At 39.9% G+C, this 10,866-nt stretch overlaps 1 protein-coding gene across 1 annotated transcript in view; it reads left to right on the top strand.

The window, feature by feature from the left end:
• Positions 1-10,866, top strand: part of TAF1 (TAF1 RNA polymerase II, TATA box binding protein (TBP)-associated factor, 250kDa) — an 84,856-nt gene that overhangs the window by 46,986 nt on the left and 27,004 nt on the right. The gene's annotated exons all lie outside the window — the stretch shown is intronic.

Raw genomic sequence — 10,866 nt, forward strand, 5'->3', positions numbered from 1 at the left:
AGATAGATATAGATATAGATATATAGATACATAGATATATAGATATAGTATATGTATTATTGAAAACTAGGTTACTCAACAGTATATACAGAAGGGGTTGTAAATTCAGATACTATAGAGGCCAGACATAAATGAGTGAAATGGGCGCAATATAGAGACTGATTAACTGGAGAGCACATACCCCACCTAAAGTGATCAGTCACTTAAGCTCAATTGTTGCCATGGACTAGAGTTACTAAAAGGAGAGATGAGGATAATTTTTACTTTATACTTTTTTGTATATAGGTATTGGAATTATTTAAATTGAGCACACAATACTTTTGTAATTTCAAAACAAATTTTCACTTTTGGAAGGATGGATAAATCAGATGACATCCAGAATTCTGACCTGGGCAACTGGTGGTGCCATAGACTAATATAGAAGGTATAGGAGAAGTGGTTTTGGAGAAGAATTGTTTTGTATTGAGGTAGGATATCTGAATGAATATTTTTAGTAGATAGCTAGCTACATAACAGGTTCAAAGCTCAAAAGAGAAGTTTGTACTGTAAATAAGGATATTTTTTCAAATTATCAGCATATAAAAATATAAGTAGATGAGCTCAAATAGGGAATAGGGTGCATTTCTTGAACCCCCTGATGCTGTATTAAAATATGGCTGTATGTTTTTCTGGATAGAAAGACCAAAACTTTACCAGATTATCAAAGCTGTATGTGACCCAAAAAAGTTAAGAACCACTGTTAAGATAGAATGTAGGATGAGAATAGAATACCAAATTCCAACATTTAAGGGGTCAGGTGGAGACTACTAAGGAGTGGCCAGAATGAAAGAAGGAAAACAAGGAGAGAGTAATGTCCTGGAAACAAACAGAAGAGGAAAATGGCTATAAGAAGAGGTCAAGTGCTACAGAGGAGACCAAAGGGAATGGTAATTAGAAGAACTATTTTAGTGAACTGGTGGAATCAGAAGCCAGACTTGGATATGAATGAATGGGAAGTAAGAAAGTGGAAACTGTAATTTGCCTTTGACGGGAAGAAGGAAGACTGTAATAAATATGTTGAAGGGGATAAAGGCAATTGGACAGAGGGGAACTTTGTATAGGTGAAAGAGAAGAAAAACGATAGGAGATAAGGTTCCTATAGAAGTGGCAAGATAGACAAAGAAAAGTTTCTGCCTCTCATTTTCTCTCTAGCAAACAGGGTCTTATCCTAAGAGTGGGTGAGATGGTGGAAGAGAGCATTTAAAGAGAGATGTAGGTTAGGGGTTGAATTATTTGTTGTAGGAAATTTGAAATGGAGCTGACTTGGGGACATTTCAGAACTGTTGAGCAGCCTTTGAGGGTCCAGCTGAAGTTGGAGACTTAATTTTTATATAAGTTGACTCAGTTGTGTAATTTTCTTTGTTAGTATTCATCAAACCAAGTTAGGGAACTGAGAAGGCAGATGACATCATTGATTCAGGATTGGGATTTTGCTTTCTGGATGTGAGAAAGATGGAGAATTGAAGGTGTTAAGAAGAAGGAAAAGTTTGAACTTCTCAAACTTTGTCACTAAAGAACTCTTTGTAGCAGAAGGTTGTCACATGCATAGTCTCTAGTTTGGAAGAGTATCCCAAAGCAGCTCTACAAAAGCTTGTAATTTCTTTGGTAATTCATGTTTGATCTTGAAAGTTTATGCAAATTAGTATTGGGCTTCTCTGTTTATATTTTGTCCTGTTTCAAATTTCTTAAGTTATTTTATATCCCCCAACCTCCATCTTCAAGTAAAATTTCTGATGAAGGAAAATATTTTACAAAGATCTTATATCTTAACTTTGGCATACTACTGTACATTACCTTACTTTTCAAAGCATAGGGGTTAATTAGGGAAGAAATTAAAACCAGGAGAGGCTTGATAGACTGGGAAACCCAAATTAATGGGCCTGTAAGTGTCCTTGAGGTCAGAGAGAGTGAAAAGGGTGGACAGATAAAGACTGTGATGGGAAAGAAGGATATTGGAATTGAAACTTCAGAGGCAAAGCAGTTTGCAGTAAAGACAACATTCTGGATATAGCCATGGATATCTTTGCCTGGGAGTAAAGGTGCAAACCATTAGCACGAAGATTTTTAAGGATTTTGGATAGGTAGTACATATGAATGTTAGAGTAACCCCCCATGATGAGGGATTTGGAGCTAAAAGGAAGATTATACTAGCTATGAAAGTCCTTGGTGAATGTGAGTGGATTAGTGGTGGTGAGCAAAGGTGAAGAGCAGAGATCTCAAACTCAAGTGACCTTTAGGAAGGGGCCAGGCAGGTAATATAAATGAACGAAGTGGGCCAAGTGTAGATTGTAGTAACCTGTAACAGTACATATTCCATTTAAAGGGACATGTACTTCAATCTGATTGTTGTCCTAAGGAAATGACTATCCAGTGTTGCTAGCTCTTAATTTTTCAAGTGAAGTTGAAAATCTGGATTTTTTGTGACATTTTTTCATTCCAATGTTTACACATTTGCTAATAGTTTAAAAAAGTTTTTAGCCAGGCTGGTGTGGCTCAGTGGTTGAGCGTCGACTCATGAATCAAGAGGTCACTGGTTTGATTCCTGGTCAGGGCACATACCTGGGGTGCCGGCTCCATCCCCAGTAGGGGCATGCAGGAGGCAGCCTATTGATGTTTCTCTCTCATCGATGTTTCTATCTCTCTATCCCTCTCCCTTCCTCTTTCTCTAAAATCAATAAAAACATTTAAAAAAATTTTTAACTCTGTGAGCCAAATAAAAACATCTATCTGGAGGCCAAATCTGGCTCCAAGGAAGCTGGTTATCAACCTCTAGCATAGTAGAAAACAATCCTCAAAGTAGAGGTATTCTTTTTCTCCAAGGAACAGTAAATAATGATTTGGTTGCAGCAGTGGAGAACCTATAAGACTGAAATCGCCCTTCCTTAACCAGTGGATAGGGGTATAAGAAACTTCTGACTGAATAGGGCTGTAAGTATTAGTGTTGTCATATGATATGAAATGTGACATCTTTTGTACTGAAGGGACATCCATGTGGAATTGAATGTGCATATGAGATGTTTCCTACTATTAGGTACTATATACAAAATAATACTTAAAATATTTTTAAATATTTTTTTATAAGCTTTTGAAAAATTGACTTCGGAGAGAGGAAGGTAGAGGGACTGGGACATAGAAACATCAATGACGAGAGAGCATCTACTTCACGCCCCCTTCTGGGGGATCGAGCCACAACCGGGGCATGTGCCCTGACCAGAATCAAACTATAACCTCCTGGTTCATGGATTGACACTCAACCAATGAGCCACACCAGCCGAGCCACAAAATAATACTTTTGCTTCAAATTTTATTGATTTGGCCAGATATGAGCCTACCTCTGTTTTTAATTAATAGTAACAAAGCCCATGTAGAGTTTATTCCCACTTTAAAATTTTTTATTTCAAAAAATTTTTACTGACCAAAATTAGTAGAATGATATCTCTAGTTAACATTATTTTGACTCAGATCCTTCACATATAATATTACAGTATTTCCATAGCATACCTTCATTGACTTATCCTATATTATCACATATGTAGCCCATGAAGTATATTATATATAGCCAAGAGTCCTAGCACTAAGATTAGGGTCATTAGGCAACAAGTGGAAGATAAGGAACACTGCATATAAAACCACCTGGAAGTATGCAGTACATATTAGAGGACTCAGTCTTGTACTTAAGTGGTGGTGGTGGTAGAGTTCAAGCCCTTATGCTTTCCAGCTACCACATAGGTACTGAATCAATCTCAGAGCCTCTCTTTATGTTCAAATAACATTTCAAAAGAACATTAATAATCAGGGAAACCCAAAACTTGGGATTGGAGCTATTTGTAAGTCTCAAAAGGTACACAATACTCCATGTGGGTGAAAGGAGAGTCATACAGGTAAAAAAATCCCTTCTGAAAAACACAACCTAAACTTTTTGCCAGTGTTGACAAAGCCATAGGATCATAAGTAGGCAGAGAGAGGCCTTACTACTTATTAAATGTTTGATAAGATTTTAAATGAACTGCATAGTCTATACTAATAAGTGTTGCCAAGCTGTTTATGATGCATGAGTAATGCATTGTGCTACGTTACTAGTGATAGGAATTTTCATTTCCCTTATAATCTCACTAGAGGTCCGGTGCATGAAAATTCATGCACTGGAGTGGGTATCCCTCAGCCCAGCCTGCCCCCTCTCACAGTCTAGAGCAGAGGTCCTCAAACTTTTTAAACGGGGGGCCAGTTCACTGTCCCTCAGACATTCCACACATGCGCACTGCGGGCCCAGGATGAGTCAGCTGTTAAGCAGGACAGGCAGCGGCGGCAAAAACACCCGGCGGGCCGGATAAATGTTTTCGGCGGGCCGCAGATTGAGGACCCCTGGTCTAGAGCCCTTAGGGGCGGGAGGCGATCCGGCGATCCAGCGATCAGGGAAGGCAACGCCCCCATCACACCTCTGCTGCTGTCACTGTCGGCAGCGCAAGCCTCAGCCGGTCCTGGTTACCTGAGCATCGGGTGGCCCTGGGCAGCTGTGCAGCTGCCATCCAAGGCTTGCCTGCACCTCAGGCCGGCCCTGGGCGGCTGGGCAGCCACCATCTGAGGATTGCCTGTGCCTTGGGCTGGCCCTGGGGGGCTGGGGGCTGAAGGGACTGGGGGACTCTGGAGGTAGGCCACACGCCTGCCACCCCAGTGAGGCTGAGGGGACTGGGCACCGACATTTTGTGGCTGTGGGTGCTGCCAACTTTGAGGGCGGGCAGTCAATTAGCATATTCCCTCCTTATTGGCTGTGGGCGCCACCATCTATTATTAGTTTCTAAGTCTATCCTATGAGACTACTCTCTGTCCATTAATAATAAGGTTCTTTTTTTTCTGTCAATGTCTTTTCTGAGATTGGGGCCAAGATACAAATATTCTTTTTTTTTTTTTAATTTATTTATTAAATCTTTATTGTTCAGATTACATTTGTTCCTCCCCCCACCCTCCGCCCTCACTCCCCACCCACTGTCCTCATCCATAGGTGCACGATTTTTGTCCAGTTTCTTCCCGCATCTCCCATTCCCCTTTCCCCGCCAAGAATAGTCAGTCCATTCCCTTTCTATGTCCCTGATTCATTATAATCACCAGTTCATTCTGTACATCAGATTATTTATTCACTTGATTCTTAGATTCACTTGTTGATAGATGCATGTTTGTTGTTCACAATTTGTATCTTTACCTTTTTCTTCTTCCTCTTCTTAAAGGATACCTTTCAGCATTTCGTATAATACTGGTTTAGTGGTGATGAACTCCTTTAGCTTTTCCTTATCTGTGAAGCTCTTTATCTGACCTTCAATTCTGAATGATAGCTTTGCTGGATAAAGTATTCTTGGTTGTAGGTTCTTGGTATTCAGCACTTTGAATATTTCTTGCCATTCCCTTCTGGCCTGCAAAGTTTCTGTTGAGAAATCAGCTGACAGTCGTATGGGTATTCCCTTGTAGGTAATTGAGTCTCTTTCTCTTGCTGCTTTTAAGATTCTCTCTTTGTCTTTTGCTCTTGGCATTTTAATTATGATGTGTCTTGGTGTGGTCCTCTTTGGATTCCTTTTGTTTGGGGTTCTCTGCGCTTCTTGGACCTGTAAGTCCATTTCTTTCACCAGGTGGGGGAAGTTTTCTGCCATTATTTCTTCAAATAGGTTTTCAATATCTTGCTGTCTCTCATCTTCTGGCACCCCTATTATTCTGATGTTGGTACGCTTGAAGCTGTCCCAGAGGCTCCTTACACTATCTTCGTATTTTCGGATTCTTTTTTCATTTTGCTTTTCCGGTTGGGTGTTTTTTGCTTCTTCGCATTTCAAATCTTTGACTTGATTCTTGCGCTCCTCTGGTCTGCTATTGGGTGTCTGTATAATATTCTTTATTTCAGTCCGTGTATGCTTAATTTCTAGTTGGTTCTTTATCATAGCATCGAGGGTCTCATTAGTTTTCGTGACTCTCTCCTCAAGTTTATTGACAGCTTCTAGCACATTTTTGCAAGCCCTCAAAATTGCGATTTTTAGCTCTATATCCTCCATTTCTGTCATGTTTTTTTGTCTCCGCATTTTTTATGCTTTCTTGGTGCACCCCCTAGTGGTCTTTGTGCGCAGTCTTGTTCTAGTTGAGCCTTGATTGTTGTAGTTAATACTAGAGGGATTTGACCACCAGGCCGACTGGCTGTGTGAATCAGCTGTGTCTGCCGCGGAAAACTTCTGTCCTCTGGGGAGGTGCTAATCTAGCCTTTGCCTGAGGCTATCCGGCAAATGGCTCTGCGCAGGGCTTGGGCGGGGCGGGCTCAACAGGGCGGGCGGAGGGAGCCGTTATGGTGCCCTCAGTCCTGTTCCCAGAGGCTCTGCTTCTCAGAACCCCCGGAACCGCTGCAAACCTCGGAGGGAAAGCTGCCTTCCAACTGATGCCAGACACTCCCGCTTCTCCCGTTTGGGTCCGAGTCCCCAGCGATTCGCCCGTATCTGGAGCTCAGAGTCTGAGACTCCCCCCTGACCGAAAACGACAACCGCGCTCTCAGCCACCAGCCCGCTTTGCGCGCGCACCTCCGCACCTGAGTTTTTTCCACACTGCGCCTCCTCTGAGCCTCGGTGTGCTGTTATTTTTCCTTCTAGTTGAAGAGTCTCTCCTCAGCCAGCCTTCCTGTGGTTCTGGGTGATGTCCGTTCCGTCTTTTAGTTGTATTTTTGAAGTGGTTGTTTGCGGCAGCAGTCTCCGGTGTTTACCTATGCCGCCATCTTGGTCTCAATCCCAAATATTCTTATATAAAGGTTAAGTCTCATATCATTGAAGAGATAAATCTCCCTCAATCCTGCTTCAGCCTCTTGCTGTCATCCTTTCTCTTCACAGCCAGACTTTTTTTGTTTTTTATTGCGGTAAAACATACACAAAACATTTGCCTTTTTAACCAGTTTAAATGTACAATTCAATGGCATTAAGTACATTCACAGTGTTATGCAATCATCACCACTATCCATTTCTAGAACTTTTTCATCACCCCAAACAAAAACTCTACTCTTTAAACAATAATCCCATTCTTTCTTTCCCTCAGCCCTTGGTAACCTCTACTTTACTTTTGTCCATGAATTTTTCTCTTCTGGGTATATCATATAAGTGGAAGCATACAGTACATAGAATATTTATCTTTTTGTGGCTGGCTTATTTCACTTAATTTTGTAGCATAGATTGGAATTTTTTTATGAGTACATAACATCTCTCTCCTATTCTTTACCTGCCATTCATGCTTCACTTAGCTTTAATTTGGCTCCTACCCTGCCCAACATACTAAGTGAACAGGATCACATAATTACCAGGTTTAGTGGGTGTTTTTCAGTCCTTATCTTGAATTCACCCCGGTACTTGACATCATTGACCATTCTTCCTTGAAACTGTAGTGTGATTGGCTTTATAACTTTTCAGCTCTTATTTTTCTCCTACCTCTTAGTCCATTCCTTTTCCGTTTCCGTTGCTGAATGATGTTCTTCCTATTCCTGTAACTTCAACCACCACCTTTTTCCTGATGACTCTCAATTCTGGGCAAAGACCTAATATCTCCAACCACCTGCCGAACATTTCCTTTTGGATGTCCCAGTGGAACTTCAAACATACCTCAAACGAAACGTTCTTTCCTTCTCTATTTCAACTTTCTCCCTCTGTCCTTTATTCAACTTGATCCTTTATTATTGCCAATCTGCGTTTAATATGGCACTAGCATCGCCCAGTAGCTACATCTAGAAACCTCATTTATTCCCTTGAATAAACCCCCAACTTCCAATATATCACTAAAGCCCTCTTAGATTAATAGAATAGTCAACTGGTTAATGTCTCCACCTGCAGACTTAACCTCTTTCTAACCTGTCATTCACATTCCTGATAGGTAGTCTTATTTATTTTTAAAAAGACAAAAAGTTACATTTCTGCTAAAAGAGTTAAACAATAAAGAAATGTATAAAATTGAAAATGAAAGCCTTTGCCTACCTTTTGCTTACCCTCTCATTCCTATCTCCCATAGTTTCATTCCCCAGAAGTAACAGTGTATATCTTTCCATGTTCTTATATACTTACATAAAACACGTTTAACAATAACATAAGTAGTGTTTTAAAATTTTTAAGAAATTGTCATTTTTATAATTATTCTGTAATTTGCTCTTTGCCCATGAATATATCCTGATCCTCTTTTTAAAACTCCTATTTTAAAATAGACTCAAGAAATTGTAAAAATAATACAAAGAGTCCTATGTACCCTTTACCTAGCTTCCTCCAATGGTGACATCTTACATGGCTGTAGTTCAAAATCAAAACCAGGAAATTGATGTTGGTCCATTACCATTGACTAGATTACAGACCTTATGCACTTTGTACCTTTAAAAAAAAATCTATATTCATTTGTGCGTATGTGTGTATAGTTATATGCAGTTTTATGCCATCATGTAACTACCACCATAGTCAAGATGTAGAACTGTTCTATCACCACACAAGAACTCTCTGATGTTACCTCTTTGTATCTGCAACCCCCCACATGCACCCACTATTGTCTTTCTTCCCTGGCAACCATTTATGTGATCCTCTCTAATTTTGACTTTTGAGCATGTGAGATAAAAAATAATAGTACATTTTTGAGATTGACTTTCCCCTCTGCATCTTTTGAAATCCATCCAAATTGTTTTATGTATCAGTTCATTTTTTTAAAAGATTGTTGTGTTCCTTTGTACCAGAGAGTTTGTTCAATTTACTGAAGGACATTCAGATTTCTAGTATTTTCTTATGAATAAAGCTGCTATAAACATTCATATACAGGGTTTTGTGTGAATATAAATGTTCATTTCTCTAGGATAAATGCCCAAGAGTGTGATGATAAACGTATATTTAATTTTATAAGAAATTGCCATACTCTTTTTCAGAGTGCCTATACCTTTTACATTCCCATCAGCAATGTAGGAAAGATCAGTTTCTCTACAGTATTAAGCATTACTGCTATTTTTAAAATTTTTACTTGGTGGTCTATCTCTATGGTTTTCACTTTACATTTTCTAAATGGCTATTAATGTTAAACATTTTTTCACGTGTTTATTTGCCATCTGTTTTCTTTGGTGAAATGTCTGTTCATTTCTTGGCCCCAGTTTTAACTGCACTGTTTACTTGTTAATAATGAGGGTTGAGCCCTAATCGGTTTGGCTCAGTGGATAGAGCGTCAGCCTGTGGACTCAAGGGTCCCAGGTTCGATTCCAGTCAAGGGCATGTACCTTGGTTGCGGGCACATCCCCAGTAGGGAGTGCGCAGGAGGCAGCTGATCGATGTTTCTAACTCTCTATCCCTCTCCCTTCCTCTCTGTAAAAAATCAATAAAATACATTTAAAAAAATAATAATAATGAGGGTTGAGGGTTCTTTATATATTTTAGGTACATAGCCTTTTACAGAGATTTTTTTCCCATTCTGTATCTTATCTTTTCAGTCTCTTGACAATGTCTTTGGAAGAGGAGAAATGTTTAACTTTGATGATATCCAGTTGGTCAATTTTTTCTTTTATGTACTAGAGGTCCAGTGCACGAAATTCATGCACGGGTAGGGTCCCTAGGCCTGGCCAGCGATCAGGGCCGATCGGGGCCTTCCTTCATTCCACACCGCCCTCTGATGGTCAGCACACATCATAGCAAGCGATCAAACTCCCGGTCGAACTCTTGAGGGGACAGTTTGCTGCATATTAGTTTATATATATAGATTGTGCTTCTAGTACAGTGATGGCGAACCTATGACACGCGTGTCAACCAAACTCATTTTTTTGGTTGATTTTTCTTTGTTAAATGGCATTTAAATATATAAAATAAATATCAAAAATATAAGTCTTTGTTTTACTATGGTTGCAAATATCAAAAAATTTCTATATGTGACATGGCACCAGAGTTAAGTTAGGGTTTTTCAAAATGCTGACACGCTGAGCTCAAAAGGTTCGCCATCACTGTTCTAGTATATGTCTAAGAATTCTTTGTTTAACCCAAGGTCACAGACATTCTCATATTTTCTTCGAAAAGTTTAGTTTTAGTGTTTTACATTTAAATGATTCATTTTGAAATAATTTTTGTATACAATATGAGGTTTAGGTTGAGGTTCATTTTTTTGCCTATAGATGTCTAGTTCTATTATTGTTGAGAAGATTATCCGTACTCCATTGAATTGCTTTGGGCACCTTTGTAAAAAAAAAAATCAGTTGAGTATATGGATCTATTTCAGGGTTTATTTGGTTCCATTGATCTTATATACTGAGTGGCTAGATTATTATGACCACCCCATCAGTACTTTGTTGGGCCACCTTTTGCCTTCAATACTGCGGCGATTCTTCTTGGCATTGACTCCACAAGATGTTGAAAGGTGATGCGAGGAATCTGACACCATGCCTGATGAATAGCACTGTCCAGTTCTGTGAGATTTGATGGTTGTGGAACCAGCTGCCTGATGGCTCTTTTAACTTCGTCCCACAAATGCTCAATTGGATTGAGATCTGGTGATTGTGGGGGCCACCTAAGCAAGGTAAAGTCTCCCTCATGTTCTTGAAACCACTCCTGCACAATACGAGCACCGTGGCATGGCGCATTGTCTTGGTGGAAGAAGCCATCTGCATTGGGATACGCCATCAACATGATAGGATGAACTTGATCAGCAACGATACTTAGGTATGTTGTGTTATTCAGACGTTGTTCCACACAAATTAAAAGGCCCAAATCATGCCAGGAAAACATGCCCCAAACCATAACACTGCCCCCACCAGCTTGAAGGGTTGTACTCATGCATGTGGGGTGCATGCTTTCATGCTGTTTCCGCCAAATTCTCACT

This window comes from Myotis brandtii, unplaced genomic scaffold (assembly GCF_000412655.1).
Source record: "Myotis brandtii unplaced genomic scaffold, ASM41265v1 scaffold481, whole genome shotgun sequence".
Taxonomy (NCBI): domain Eukaryota; kingdom Metazoa; phylum Chordata; class Mammalia; order Chiroptera; family Vespertilionidae; genus Myotis; species Myotis brandtii.